General features: G+C 33.0%; 1 protein-coding gene across 1 annotated transcript in view; it reads left to right on the top strand.

The window, feature by feature from the left end:
- The first annotated feature begins 1033 nt into the window (after positions 1-1033).
- The window catches only part of LOC140137873 (short transient receptor potential channel 4-like), a 186653-nt gene continuing 171208 nt past the window's right edge, over positions 1034-16478 (top strand). The window contains exon 1 of the mRNA XM_072159675.1: positions 1034-1437. The gene's annotated coding sequence lies outside the window, so the exon portion shown is untranslated. The remainder of the gene's footprint in view (positions 1438-16478) is intronic.

Below are 16478 nucleotides of genomic sequence, written 5' to 3'. Positions count from 1 at the left end.
TACAGTGAATGGCAAAGATATCATAGCCAATTCCGATCTTGGTAAGAATTAAAACAAAAATAAATGATGAAAGACAAGGGTAATGCACTAAGGACTTGCATGTATGTTAAAAGATTAAGCACACGCAAGCACTAGCTAAATAATTATGATTTGCCGCAGATCCCACCTAGCTAAAATACCACCATCTTTATGTGCATAGAAACCGTATGATGATATCAAATTTCATTTGCTAGTGTTGCGTCGGCAGAGAATTTTCATTTCAATGTTATTTGTGGTAGGTTACTATCATGACTTAAACATTTATATGTTGATAGTATATGACAGTTTAGATTGATTCATAATTACCAAAGATATATTCAATGTTATAAGTTGAGCCTTATTGTTGACAATAAATTATCGTCTAGACTCATTTTCCCTGCCAATTTATTTCAACTAACATCACGAACATAGCCCTTTTTATCTTAGATGGGAAAAAAGAAACATGAAACATCCAAATCGTGTGGGATGCCGATAAGGGTCCCCCTTCCTTTCAATTACGATATAATATTATGGCTATGTTGATTTTACTCCATAATTTGAATGATTGATTTGATATCATATCAAGGTTTGACAGGTGCACCATTTGCCTATATTTCATCATTTAATCAGTTCTTTTCACGCTGCAACTGGTACTCTCAAAACCCAAAAATTGAAATGACATTTCACAGGTGAAGTACTTCATAGAAACCTTCTGTTAACTTCCGGACACTCAAGATGACAAACCACAACGATTCTTCTATCAGAAATGCCAGGATAGTGAGCTCAAGGCAATTGGCCTGAAGTACGATTTTGGAAACTGTCGATAGTCTTCCACCAGCCGTTTGTTTTAAAACGGAAGTCCCTCGCCATTTTAGAAAGAACAACTTAACCGCACGCCAAATGTGGTATTCCCTACGAGGCACAGACTGCGCATGTGTAATTTGAGTGAGTGGTTATAGTAGAGAAATGAAGCAGACTCTTACTAAACATCTGTGTACTCATTTGCAAGATGTCTTTGACACTTCTCAATTGCATTTAAGATATTTATCAGATATTTTCTTTTCGTGTTTGTATGAACCTGGCGAATTTGCATAATTAACCCGAGAGAGACTTATGTGATAGTGATGACAATGATGATGATGATACCTAACTAGTAACAACATTGAGTGATATTTTACATGGAATACTACTATCTATACCAATTTTTGTTCATCAAGAAAGTTAACAAGTGATAATAATCATGTTTCGCTTAACATCTTTAAAGAACCAGAAGGAGCAGAGAGAGAAGAGGATAAGGCAACAATCGGAACAAAGTGATAACCCACCCAGTAAATCGCCCAGAACACCAAATGTACCGGATACACCAGCCGATAACCATTTTGATTATCTTCAGGATTTTTCAAGACTTCATCTTCTACGGTAAGAGAGATTTAACTTTTTAGTGCTGAGTGCTTGGTTACTTTAACAGGCAGTAAGGAGTATTCTATAAATGGTTTTAAATGTTCGTTCTCTTCTTTACGTGATTACAAATCATATTGTAGATATTATATTACAATGATTGTCCAAACACTAATTTACTAATTAACCAAAACAATAATTTATACATTTATAATTTATAACAGGCAGTAAGGAGTATCATATAAATGGTTTTAAAATTTTTGTTCTCCTCTTGACGGGATTAAAAACATGAAGCAAATATTATTTTGTAATGATTTTCTAAACACTATTGTACTATTAATTAACCAAGACAATAATTTATACCGTTATTATTATTTTCTAAATTGTGTTACCATTTATGTCGTTATGACAATGCCTTATGTTCATGAGGTACATAGACCATGTAAAATTTAAACACGTAATAATTTTGATATCTTTTTGATTATGAAACGAAAGTTGAAAAATATTTGAGTAGCTTTAACTATTGAAGCAGAGGATCTTTTCAATATAATTCAATGGGATGTGCTAGCTCAAGTGGCAGTTTTAATGCTAGTAGTAACACATTTGCAATGCATTATGGGATGTGATGAAATCATATTCTGCTATTGAAGTACTCGAAGACACATAAACACACCCCATCCCACAATCCCACACGCACCCACACAGCTACCAATACTATTACTTCACAACTTCTGGAACACGTGCAATATCAGTAATAATAAAATGTAAGATAACGCTTAGCTGATTTATTTATTGATTTTACAAAGAATCCTCATTATGAATGTATCACGTAAGCACGTTTTATGTACATAACCAATCAAATCTGAAAGTATTTAAATCACTATGACAACGGGGATTAATGCACATGAAGCATGCTCTCATAAACATTCAACTTATATAAACACTAGCGCCAAATACCTCTTCACATTAATGTCATTGCAATTATCAGCACATGAATTTTAAACAATCACCCAAAATGCCATTCTAAATGTCGGCGTTGTTAATTTTAATTTCCTGATCGGTCTACAAAGTCAGCTGTCTATTTCAATAAAGCAGGAAAATCATTATTTTGACACCAATTCAGGTTACAAGAGCCCGTTCACGCCTTTTCACTGTGTGCTCATTTATGAGCCAGCCATGCAGATTCAGAAAGTATAGAGCAATCAAAAGTTAACACAGTTAAAACTCAAGAATCAAAACTACGTATTTGCCATATGTGTGATGGTTTACAATAAGGAATAACTTATTTTAAGAATGTCTTAACATAATTGTCTTTAAAAGGTACTGTTTTGTTTTATTTTCTTTTGTTGGTTCGTCATTAATTATATATATATTGAGGAAATTAAAAGCAATTGCCTGCATGCGTATTAAGTATTAATGAGATAAAATAATAATACTCCAGTCTGGAATGGTATAATATTACTTTAACAGGCATGCTGTTGTAATCTCTGTTAATGGTCACTTTGATATCATTGGAATAATTAAAAATTAAAAAATGACACAAAACTAAAGAAATTAATGCTGTTGTAATCTGTGTTAATGGTCACTTTGATATCATTGGAATAATTAACAAAGTCGTGCACTTCGGATGAATACTTCCTTTAAATCCATCCACATTAAATCTTCCTAAATCACTAAAAACTATCAGCTTAAATGGATCTCTCTTCCTTGCGACCTTGGGAATAAGTCATCAATTTAGTACTAAAGTGCACATTTGGTGAGGCGGAAATACAAACTACTATTTCACGTACCGTTTGAAATGATCGGAAAGACTTAACATGCTTAATTTTGTCATACACATTAAGAATAAAAACGATCCTCCTAAGACAATCAGATACAAACAAATCTAATATATATAAGATAAGTCGAGATAAAAGCTTCCTTTTGCCTGTTGAACCGGCGTCAATTATCTCATTATTTACGACTAATCGATGTCCAAAAGACACGATAATTTAATTACAACATTAAGCGGCTATTTAATAAAACCAACATAATCTTTTCAAAATGTTACAGTAGCCGTTATATTCACATTTAAGGCGAGTCGGATGGGAGAGTGACTTAACACTCAAATATTGAGACAAATAAAGCGGACACACAAGAGGAATGATATGGATTCTATGAAGGCGATCCCAAAGCTTAATGTAACATTTTCGCCCCGTGTGCATGATTTTTCCTCAGTAGGGGGAAAATACCAAAAACATTCGTTTATATATTTTAGCCTTAACTCAAAAACACTCAAGAATCCCTGTGCCTTAAGGAAGAACACATGATTGATTGTGTTTCAACTAATTGAGTGTCCCAGGTTAAAGAAGAAATAAAACAAACAAACAAAACTAGACCTATGCAAATACAAGTGTGATTTGGCTTTCCTGTATTAAGATAAATATGTTAATATTAAGAATAATAATATATATGGAAAATCATGGCTTCTTCCATCCTATACTTCCCTGAACGGAATGCTGAATTTCCTTTATTTTGCTCTTTGTTGTGATATAAGCAGTGAGTATTCCAATAAAGTATGGTGCGCACAAGTGTATAAAAGATGTCGACTCTCCTGGGAGGAATGCTGTAAGGGATATGAATATTTTACATAGCGGATTGCCCTGAAACTAAACAACGTTAAAATTGACATACTTTTTCGAGTTTAATAACCTATTAGTTGTAATACACACGTGTATCACTCACAATATGCTGTGTTGAAGTGATTTGAGGTACATCTCTGTCAAATGAACCTGTTTTTACTGGCTTGTTATTTGAGATATTATTTTTGTTAATTCAAGTGTCAAGATGATATATAAGATCATCATTGTAATATAAAATATTTGCAAATTTAATACATATCGTAAAGCATTGCTATAACTATTTTATTGTATAATCAGTCATTTGTATAGATAGGTGAATCTGTTTTTAAACAGATTCGCCTATTTTTAAAGTAGTAATCAACGTATGTGTGTATTTTTTCAACGTATGTGTATAAAATAGACATCGGGTGAGCTTGCCTTTGAATTAGGAATATTTTATGGCGTAATTCGTCTTGAAACTGGAAACTGTCTTTACTCCACACAGACTTTCCATAGTCTGATTATCATCCATGTAATGATAATCAATCGTACTGTTTTACAAAGTAGCAGTTTTATAGGGATTTCTTAAGCACAACGACTCTAATATTTGATTAGCTTGGCATGTTCATGTACTTGCAAAATGATTGAAAATTGTTCTTCTTTTTACTCTCTTTTATTTTATTGTTTTATTTTCTTCTGTCATTTCTTTCTTTCTTTCTTTCTTTCTTTCTTTCTTTCTTTCTTTCTTTCTTTCTTTCTTTCTTTCTTTCTTTCTTTCTTTCTTTCTTTCTTTCTTTCTTTCTTTCTTTCTTTCTTTCTTTCTTTCTTTCTTTCTTTCTTTCTTTCTTTCTTTCTTTCTTTCTTTCTTTCTTTCTTTCTTTCTTTCTTTCTATCTTTATATCTTGCTCCTTTATATGTCAACGGGTTATGACCCGACAAATCATATATGCATGCGGATTAATTTCACACAAAGGAATTTAACTTCACACCTTTCAGATCAGAATAGGGCTTCTAAATATACTTCAGCAAAACTGAATTTGATGCTAAAATTCAAATTGGTAACAGATTCATGTTTCCGTCTTATGTGTCACACTAAACTACTGCACTGATAGGAGGAAAGTATTTGTAAGGAAGGAATTTAAATCTTTTTCATCAGATGATACTGGTTTGTCGGTTTCATATTTTACACACGCAGCTGTTGCACTATGTTAAATGGTGGAATAGTGAAAGACGTGTCTAAACTATGAGAACATACTTTAAGCATCGGTTAGAAGAAAAGTGACAACTACAGAATGTGGTATGGTTTATTGATGAAGTTTTGACTTCATAGCAACATTCAAGTAACTTACATACCTTCTTAACCCTTTAGATAGTAACATCACTAGTGATTGTTATTAACGGTTACGATACAATACATATCAAGAATAGAATTTGGAAAACAATATTTGTAGTATGTCTTTAACAAAAAGTGGTTCAATTTATTTTATCATTCTGTGAAATGTGGGTTTTTAAATTGTACATAAATAGAAGTAGTATTGATAGTATTCCTAAGACTCCAACAATAAATATTTCACAGTTTGAAAGTAAAACAATTTGAAAGCTTCACATCTTGGTGGTTAATGGTCATTTACCTTTACTGATTAATAACACATAATATATTGTCTGTGTGTGTCATCCATATCTATCTATAATGCACTTGACGTTTACACCATGACTTTTATGAACATTCCGTTATCACAAACGGTAGTTTGGACTAAATGGGTTGATAACCTTCCCAAAAAGCAACGTAGAAAGATAATTCAAATTCAAATGGTAGCGTACAAAACGCCCCTCTCCTAACGACAAGATTGATTGATATTGTATGTTCAGATTAAAACAAAATCTTTAAATAGTACAGAAGTATCCAGTTTTATGGATATAATTTGAAGAAACCTAAGCAGCACATATCAAATTTGTTGATTGCTTCTTTGTACATAAGACGACCAACTCTTTAAAAGAGTTGGTCGTCTTATAAACAAGTGCAAGACGTTGTCTCAGACGATTTGTATTTCTTGTTTTAAGGAATATCCAGTTTTATGGGTATAATTTGTGGGTTCAGATGGTAAAGTACAAAACGCCCCTCTCTTAACGACAAGATTGATGGATATTGTATGTTCAGATTAAAACAAAATCTTTAAATAGTACAGAAGTATCCAGTTTTATGGATATAATTTGAAGAAACCTAAGCAGCACATATCAAATTTGTTGATTGCTTCTTTGTACATAAGACGACCAACTCTTTAAAAGAGTTGGTCGTCTTATAAACAAGTGCAAGACGTTGTCTCAGCCGATTTGTATTTCTTGTTTTAAGGAATATCCAGTTTTATGGGTATAATTTGAAGAAACCTAAGCCACACATTTCAGTCAGTCGTCTTATAAACAAGTGCAAGACGTTGTCTCAGCGGTTTTTTATTTCTTATTTTAAGTGTGCGTACGGGGTTTGGTCTTGGTCTCGTTTCGAAGATTGAGATCAGGGACAAATCGATATTAAGTTTGATATGCAATCTATTGTTGCTGTTTGCAATCTGACATTTAGAGATATTAGAGATAGTTAGAGAGTTTTGGATGAAGGTCTTGGTCTGGATTTGGTAGGCCATGCCTACATTGCAAATAAAATAATGCAATCACCCAATGGATTGTGGGAAATGTTAACTTGCAATTGACATTACACAGTACCGCCCAGAAGGTAGTAAGATAATGAAGAGAATAAAGAGCTGTTTAAGTAGACACATAAGGTCAATTTCATATGTACCACGTGTTTGCCTTCAAGAAACGAGAGCTGACTGCAACTTTTATTTGTTTCCGTCCGATATCTTCTTGAACATAATATTTAGATTTCTCTAAGTGGTATATCTTTGTTGCATTCTTGTGTCAAAGAGAAGTTCATGTTTATTTATCTTTAAATCGCCAGGGGTGGGTGATAGTAAGGGATGAATAGTATCGTGTTGAGCTTCCTTTGACTGGTTCTCTCGGAAAGCAATGTTTATACTGGTCCAAGTCAAGGTATATTATGTTTGATGAGCTGGTTTTAATTTTGTGACGTGTGCGTAAATGTACATTTAAACCTTTTATTTGATAAACATATAGCTTTACCTAACAGTCAAGTGAAAGGTTATTACGTGACACGATCCAGATATTTCGGAATTTTTTAAATATTGGTGGCCTATCGATATGAAACCCTCTCAGAGACGCAACACGCTGGTGGGTGCGGGAAGGGGTGCTCACCTCGCGAAGCGCAGAAGCTTTTGATTATGTTTACATAAATTGACCTTGAGTTATGAATCATACCTTTTTGAATTTTACCGTCGTATTATTCATACGATCGAGGTATTAGTAGAACACATACGCGATGTTGATAACAGTGTACACACATGGCATAAGGGATGGTCATAACACATCGACCTCAATCACGACCGACGGATTTACACGCATTGGCGACATAGGCGCCCGGGGGGGCACTTCCATAGTGGATACGCATCATGTGCCTCGGGAATGACCCCCTTTTTCAAACCGGCTTGTACCCAATGACCCCCTTTTTTGTGTTATGGTCCTACCTATTACCCAATGACTCCCTTTAAAAAATTCATGTACTCAATGACCCCTTTTTCTATTTCCTGCTATACCCAATGACCCCCCCTTTTAATTCCCAAATTTAGGTGGTATTTGTGTTCTCCTCCAGAAATAATGAGATTTTTCACATTTCCAAGGTGGCCAAGTTGTTTTTACGCAGTTTGGCACTTATTTATGTGTACTTAATGATACTCTTTTGGCAATCCTGTACTCAATGACTCCCATTTTACTTTTTGTTACCCCAATGACCATCCTTTTTTCAAAGTTTCATACCGAATGACCCCATTTTTATTCAGGTTGTGTACTGAATGACCCCATATTTTTGTAATTGTACATTTGACCTGAATGCCCCCTACTTTTAACATGGCCGAGGCACATCCCTGCCATTTCAGATAGGGAGTGCCCCCCCGGGCATAGGCGCTGGAGTTGTTCAGCTCAAAATTTGAAGGGGGCATCTGATAGTAAAGTCCAACGTTTTGTGGAACAAAAATGCAAATCTGACTTTGACTTTAAGGTTTGAATAGCATAGCGTTGAATCCATCTGATCTACAAACCCAGATTAGTACACAGTATGTCAGACTATATACGTCAACTATTGCTGGGTTTATTTGACATTTACATGTTCAGAAGAAATATTTGGTAAAATGATTTCATAGCGGCACAAAATGAATCAACATTGCTAGGGTGTGTGTACTGTAAAACACAATAAATGTGTGACTACAAACAACATAAGTATCAAAATAATGTTTTGACATGAATAAACCCTAATCATAAGATACTTTTATGCATGAGTTATATTTTGAGATATTAATAGAAAGAAATTGCTTAGCTCCTCAACAATCTTATTCAAACCCAATGTCCTTCATACTAATTATATTTGTGAAATGAACTAAATATATAAACAGACAAAACACAATTCATTCAGTGAAGAGTTGTAAACTGAATCAATGGGAAATAGAATAAATAACAGTGGTTCCCAAACTGTGGGGTCACGACCATTTTGGGGGACGTGGCCTCTTCCAAAAAGGGCCGCGGGACTTACCGGGAATAATACGAAAAATACATCTCCGTCCATAAAAGTGCATGAGTGGTTATGTAACGCTATTTTGACCCAAGTTAGTATTAAAATCGCGCACATTTTGTCCAAGTAAAGTCATTCAGGGAACCAGTCATCAGGATGACTTGGACATTTTGTCCTTTTTGGGCAATTTGCTCGCTGCTGATATGTTTCGGTAAGTAAAAGCATTTATATTATTTATGCTGCGAGTAGCGCAATATATTTCAATATTTTTGTATATTTTTCTATATTATATTTGGGTCACGGGGGAAAGTTTGGAAAGCCCTGGCATATAACAATAATGCACATAGAACATTGTACACGTTCAAACATGTTATATCCAATAAATGAAAATGCAATGCTAGTTATTCTATCCTATGAAGGCACCATTATGATAAAGACCGGAATAGGGAAACTTGATCAAATATTGAAGAAGAAAAAGTAGTTTCTTATGTTAAGATGAATTGGAAACACAGTTAGAAAGACTTCAAGCTTTTGTACACAGAAAGTTAAACAATGTTGACAGTTTGTTGAGATTGATGCTGTGTGTCAATTCGGACTGTTTAGATATTAAATTAAAGAAATATGAAAGTTTATGCATAGGTCGTTCTTTCTAATGTAGACTTATCAGCATTTGAAACTGCGCACAAAATAGTTCTACGTGATATCATGTGCATTTTTTTATAAACATGCAAGCAGTTAAAAAATGTATTCATTAAAGGTTCCAGAGTATAAGATAAACCATGTCAAGTTCGGCATTGTAAACATTAATACTTCACATTTATGAATTGGACAAATTAAGTTGACAAATTACTGAATTTTATAAACAAAAACAAAGATATAATCAACTAAAATTGTTGACATTCGCTACGGTTATTGAATCACATTGTATTATTCGTATTCAAAGTATATAATAAACATTTCGTCATCAAGTCTACATCTACAAGGCTTTTTGTTTTTCGTATCGCATAAATATTCTATACCATGTAAGAAGTCTCTGTGTGTTGATATGTGTTACATCTCTGTGGTAGTCAAATCCCGCGACATTAATTGCCTCTAGACGTTATGTCCTTCCTATATTTTAATTAATTCATAGCTTATCGTCAGGTGGTTAGTTTGGGAGGTATCAAATTTAATTTCCTATATCAGAGGGTTGAATGACTGTAGAGGAAAAACATTAAGTGGTATTCAAAAGATAGTATCCTTGGGTGTGGAGAGCGTAAATGGTTTTAAACGGGAACAGTTATTTACAGAGGTAACAAGATGCCACCTGTTTTTATTCGGGATTTGAGAGTATGGTTGGTGATAATTATGTGTTTATTTTGAACTTTGCTTCTCTTTATTGATGGTTCATGACGCAGTTCATCATTTCCCAATTTGCTCATTATCTGTTTTTGTTTTGAACTGTATAATTGGTTATGGCGATGGATGTTTTATTTATTTATTTATTTATTTATTTATTTATTTATTTATTTATTCATTCATTCATTCATTCATTCATTCTTATTTATTTATTTATTTATTTATTTATTTATTTATTTATCTATTTATTTATTTATGTATTTATTTATTTATTTATTTATTTACTTGTACATTGATTAATTGATTCAATTAACTATTTATTTATTTCAATTAAGTCAGATCTCATAAACATGCAACTTAGATAAACACTATAGCACCAAATACCTCTTAACATCTATTGTACTTATGCCCAAATGAATTTTAAACAGTCAAACGAAATGCCATTTTAAATATCGGCAATGTTAGTGATAATTTCCAAATCGGTTTTCTAAGTCAGCCGTATATTCAATAAAGCAGGAAAATCATTACAACACTAACAATCCATTATAAGCCTAGAATATATTCAGAAAGTATAAAACAAAACGTAGCAAATCTCCTGAACTAAATTTAAAACGTTTATGTCATTTATTTAATGATTTACAATTTGCATAAATAACTTTTTAAACTTAATAAGAATCCCCTCACATAATTTTCCTTAACTGTACTGTTTCCTTATGTTAATTTATCATATTTATTGAGGAAACTAGCGTAAAGTATTAATGACATAAAAAAATAATTATGCTTTACCCTCAGTCCATAAATAGATAAATTGTATAATGAATAATGGTACTTTAACAGGCAATTACACTGCATTAATCTCTTTTAATGGTCACTTTGATATCATTGGAATAATTATGTAATCTAATAATGGATAGAATACAAAAAATCAAATTGATTAATAAATGACCGTTGTGTAAGTCGTGCACTTAGAATGAATAATTCATTTAATCCATCCACATTAAACGTCATAAATCACTAAAAAGAATCAGTTTTAAAACGATTCTCGCTAGCTCTGCCTTTTGACCTTGGGAATAACTCATCAATTTTGTACTAACGTGCATATTTGGTGAGGCAGAAAAACAAACTACTATTTCACGTAAAGATCACATTGACTTCAATAGTCATACACATTAAGAAAAAACCAATAAAGTAATACAAATTCAAATCTAATATAAGACAAGATACAGATTCTTTTCTTGAAGCTCCTGATTTCTCTATTATTTTGCTTTTTGCTGTGATGTAAGCATGGGTATTCCAATAAAGTATGGTGCGCACAAGTGTATAAAAGATGTCGACTCTCCCAGGAGGAATGCTGTAAGGGATATGAATATTTTACATAGCGGATTGCCCTAAAACTAAGCAACGTTAAGATTTACATACTTTTTTGAGTTTAATAACCTATTAGTTGTAATACACACGTGTATCACTCGCAATATGCTGTGTTGAAGTGATTTGAGGTTCATCTCTGTCAAATGAACCTGTTTTTACTGCCTTTGTTATTTGAGATATTATTTTTGTTAATTCAAGTGTCAAGAGTGTTAAGATAAGATCATCATTCTTATATAAAATATTAGCAAATCTAATATTTATCGTAAATCATTATGCTATAACTGTTTTATTGTACAATCAATATTTTGTATAAATAGGTGAATCTGTTTTGGTAGTAATCAACGTATTTGTATTTTTTTAACGTATGTGTATAAAATAACCATCGGGTGAGTTTGCCTTTGAATTGGGAATATTTTATGGCGCAATTCGTCTTGAAACTGGAAACTGTCTTTGCTAACTCCACACAGACTTTCCTTAGTCTTATTATCATCCATGTAATGATAATCAATCGTACTGTCTTACAAAGTAGCAGCTTTATAGGGATTTCTTAAGCACTACGCCTCTAATATATGTACATGTACTTGCAAAATGAGTGAAATTGTTTTTCTTAATTCTCTCTTTTACTTTATTGTTTTATTTTCTTCTGCCATTTCTTTTCTTTCTTTCTTTCTTTCTTTCTTTCTTTCTTTCTTTCTTTCTTTCTTTCTTTCTTTCTTTCTTTCTTTCTTTCTTGCTCCTTTATATGTCAACGGGTTATGACCCGACAAATCATATAGGCATGGGATTAATTTTGATAACTTCACACCTTTCAGATCAGAATAGGGCTTCTAAATATACTTTGGCAAAACTGAATTTGATGCTAAAATTCAAATTGGTAACAGATTCACGTTTCCGTCTCATGTGTCATACTAAGCTGCTCCACTGATAGGAGGAAAGTATTTGTAAGGAAGGAATTTAAATCTTTTTCATCAGATGATACTGGTTTGTCGGTTTCATATTTTTACACACGCAGCTGTTGCACTGTGTTAAATGGTGGAATAGTGAAAGACGTGCCTATACTATGAGAACATACTTAAAGCATCGGTTAGAAGAAGAGTGACAACTACAGAATGTGGTATGGTTTATTGATGAAGTTTTGACTTCATAGCAACATTCAAGCAACTTACATACGTTCTTAACCCTTTAGATAGTAACATGTGATTGCTATTAACGGTTACGATACAAGACATATTAATAATAGACTTTGGAAAACAATATTTTTAGTTCGTTTTTAAGAGAAAGGGGTTCAATTTCTATTATTTTGTGAAAGGTAGATTTTCACATTTACGTACATTAATAGAAGTAATATTGATCTTACTAAGGCTCCAACAATAAATATTTCACAGTAAAACAATTTGAAAGCTTTACATCTTGGTGGTTAATGGTCATTTACCTTTACTGATTAATAACACATAATATATTGTCTGTGTGTGTCATCCATATCTATCTATAATGCACTTGACGTTTACACCATGACTTTTATGAACATTCCGTTCGGTAGTTTGGACTAAAATGGTTTGGTAAGCTTCCCAAAAAGCAACGTAGAAAGAGAATATATTAATCAGAATATAATATAACATACCTTTTACACCCGTATAGTCTACATTTATTGATGGGTTCAGATGGTAAAGTACAAAACGCCCCTCTCTTAACGACAAGATTGATGGTTATTGTATGTTCAGATTAAAACAAAATCTTTAGATAGTTCAGAAGTATCCAGTTTTATGGATATAATTTGAAGAAACCTAAGCAACACATATCAAATTGTAGATTGCTTATTTGTACAACGAGTTGGTCGTCTTATAAACAACCAAGACGTAGTCTTAGCGGTTTTTATTTCTTGTTTTAAGGAGTGTCCAGTTTTATGGATATAATTTGAAGAAACTTAAGCAACACATATCAAATTTCTTATTTGCTTATTTGAACTATAAGATAGTCGTCTTATAAACAAGTGCAAGACTCAGCGGTTTGTAGAATGTAGTCTCAGCGGTTTTTTTATTTCTTGTTTTAAGTGTGCGTACGGGGTTTGGTCTTGGTTTCGTTTCGAAGACTGAGATCAGGGACAAATCGATATAAAAGTTTGAAATGCAATCTATTAGATTAACAATAAATATAATTAGACTACACATTTCAATCTAATTGTGAATTGAAACTGTGTTGCTGTTTGCAATCTGACATTAGAGATAGTTAGAGAGTTTTGGATGAAAGTCTTGGTCTGGTTTTGGTAGGCCATGCCTACATTACAAATAAAATAATGCAATCACCCAATGGATTGTGGGAAATGTTAACTTGCATTGACATTACACATTACCGCCCAGAAGGCAGTAAATTAATGAAGAGAATAAAGAACTGTTTAAGAAGACACATAAGGTCAATTTCATATGTACCACGTGTTTGCCTTCAAGAAACGAGAGCTGACTGCAACTTTTATTTGTTTCTGTCCGATATCTTCTTGAACATAATATTTAGATTTCTCTAAGTGGTATATCTTTGTTGCATTCTTGTGTCAAAGAGAAGTTCATGTTTATTTATCTTTAAATCTCCAGGGGTGGGTGATAGTAAGGGATGAAGTATCGTGTTGAGCTTCCTTTGATTGGTTCTCTCGGAAAGCAATGTTTATACTGGTCCGAGTCAAGGTATATCATTTTTGATGAGCTGGTTTTAATTCTGTGACGTGTGCGTAAATGTACATTTAAACCTTTTATTTGATTAACATACAGCTTTACCTAACAGTCAAGTGAAAGGTTATTACGTGACATGATCCAGAGATTCCGGAAATATTGGTGGCCCATCAATATGAAACCCTCTCTGAGACGCAAAACGCTGTGAAGTGGTGGGTACGAAGCGCAGAAGCTTTTGATTATTTTTACATAAATTGTACCTTGAGTTATGAATTATACCTTTTTGAATTTTACCTTAAAATTATGAATTTTACCTTAAAACTGTGAAATTTACCTGAAAATTACGAAGTTTACGCTCACATTATGAATTTCTCTTAAAATATCTGAAATAATAATTGTCGTGGCTATGCTCAATGCATGCATTTGAAATAGCTAATGATACTTTCATATGATACTTTCATATATTCATATAAATTAATGCCATATTGTAACATATGCTGAGGGCGCCCTTAAGATTGGTCAAACTACTAATTTTTACATAATTGTAATGTAAAACGTACATACCCTGTAAAAATCAAGGCTTTAGGTGCTGTATATGCCGATAATTTTCCTAAAAGGACGTGAGCCGTCGTTTTATTCATACGATCGAGGTATTATTCGAACGCATACGCGATGTTGATAACAGTACACACACATGGCGTAAGGGATGGTCATAACACATCGGCCTCAATCACGACCGACGGATTTATACGCACGGAGTTAAAGTGTGATTTTCTTTGCTTTACCTCAGCTCTTCAGCTCAAAATTTAAAGGGGACATCTGATAGTAAAAACCAACGTTTTGTGGAAAAGAAATGTAAATCTATTTTTATGGAAATGTTACGATATGACTTTAAGGTTTGAATAGCAGAGCGTTGAATCCATCTGATCTACAAACCCAGATTAGTACACAGTATGTCAGACTATATACGTCAACTATTGCTGGGTTTATTGGACATTTACATGTTCAGAAGAAATATTTGGTAAAATGATTTCATAGCGGCACAAAATGAATCAATATTGCTCGGTGTGTGTGTACTGTAAAACACAATCAACGTGTGACTACAAACAACATAAGAATGAAAATAATGTTCTGACATGAATAAACCCTAATCATAAGATACTTTTATGCAGGAGTTTTATTTTGAGATATTAATAGATAGAAATTGCTTAGTTTCTCAGCAATTTTATTCAAACAAATATCCTTCATACTAATTATATTTGTGAAATGAACTAAATATCTAACAGATATTAACAGAAATATCACAAAACACTTCATTCAATGAAGAGTTGTAAACTTGAAAAGTTGTAAACTTCATCAATGGCAAATAGAATATAACAGTGGTTCCAAAACTGTGGGGTCACGACCCTTTTGGGGGACGTGGTCTCTTCTAAAAAGGGCCGCGGGACTTGCCGGGAATAATACAAAAAAATACATATCCGTCCATTAAAGTGCAGAGTGGTTAAGTAACGCTATTTTGGCCCACTTCAGCATTAAAATCGCGCGCATTTTGTCCAAGTAAAGTCATTCAGGGAACCAGTCATCAGGACGACTTGGAAATTTTGTCCTTTTTGGACATTTTGTTCGCTGCTGATATGATTCTGTAAGTAAAAGCATTTATATTATGCTGTGGGTAGCGCAATATTTTCCAATATTTGTGTATATTTTTCTATAATATACATGTATTTGGGTCACGGGGGAAAGTTTAGGAAGCACTGGCATATAACAATAATGCACATAGAACATTGTACACGTTCAAACATGTTATATCCAATAAATGAAAATGCAATGCTGGTTATTCTATCCTATGGAGGCACCATTATGATAAAGACCAGAACAGGGAAACTTGATCAAATATTGAAAAAGAAAAAGTCTTATGCTAAGATGAATTTGAAACACAGTTAGAAAGACTTCAAGCTTTTGCACACAAAGTGTTAAACAATGTTTTGGAATGATCATTTTGTTGAGTTTGTTGAGATTGATGCTGTGCGTCAATTTGGACTGTTTAGATATTAAATTAAACAAATATGAACGTTTATGCATAGGTCGTTCCTTCTAATGTAGACTTACCAGCCTTTGAAACTGCGCAATAGTTCTACGTGATATCATGTGCATTTGTGTATAAACATGCAAGCAGTTAAACAATGTATTCATAAAAGGTTCCAGAGATAAACCATGTCGAGTTCGGCATGGTAAACATTAATACTTCACATTATGAATTGGACGTGTTAATGTTGATAAATTAAAGAATTTTATAAATAAACAAAAACAGAAGATAGAATCAACTAAGACTGTTGACATTCGCTATGGTTATTGAATCACATAGTATAATTCGTATTCAAAGTATAAAATAAACATTTCGTCATCAAGTCTACATCTACAGGGCTTTTCTGTTTTTCGTATCGTTTAAATATTTATACCATGTAA

Source organism: Amphiura filiformis, chromosome 17 (genome assembly GCF_039555335.1).
Source record: "Amphiura filiformis chromosome 17, Afil_fr2py, whole genome shotgun sequence".
In the NCBI taxonomy this organism is placed as follows: domain Eukaryota; kingdom Metazoa; phylum Echinodermata; class Ophiuroidea; order Amphilepidida; family Amphiuridae; genus Amphiura; species Amphiura filiformis.
The sequence above is the reverse complement of the archived record's forward strand: the minus strand, read 5'-3'. Positions and strand labels throughout refer to the sequence as shown.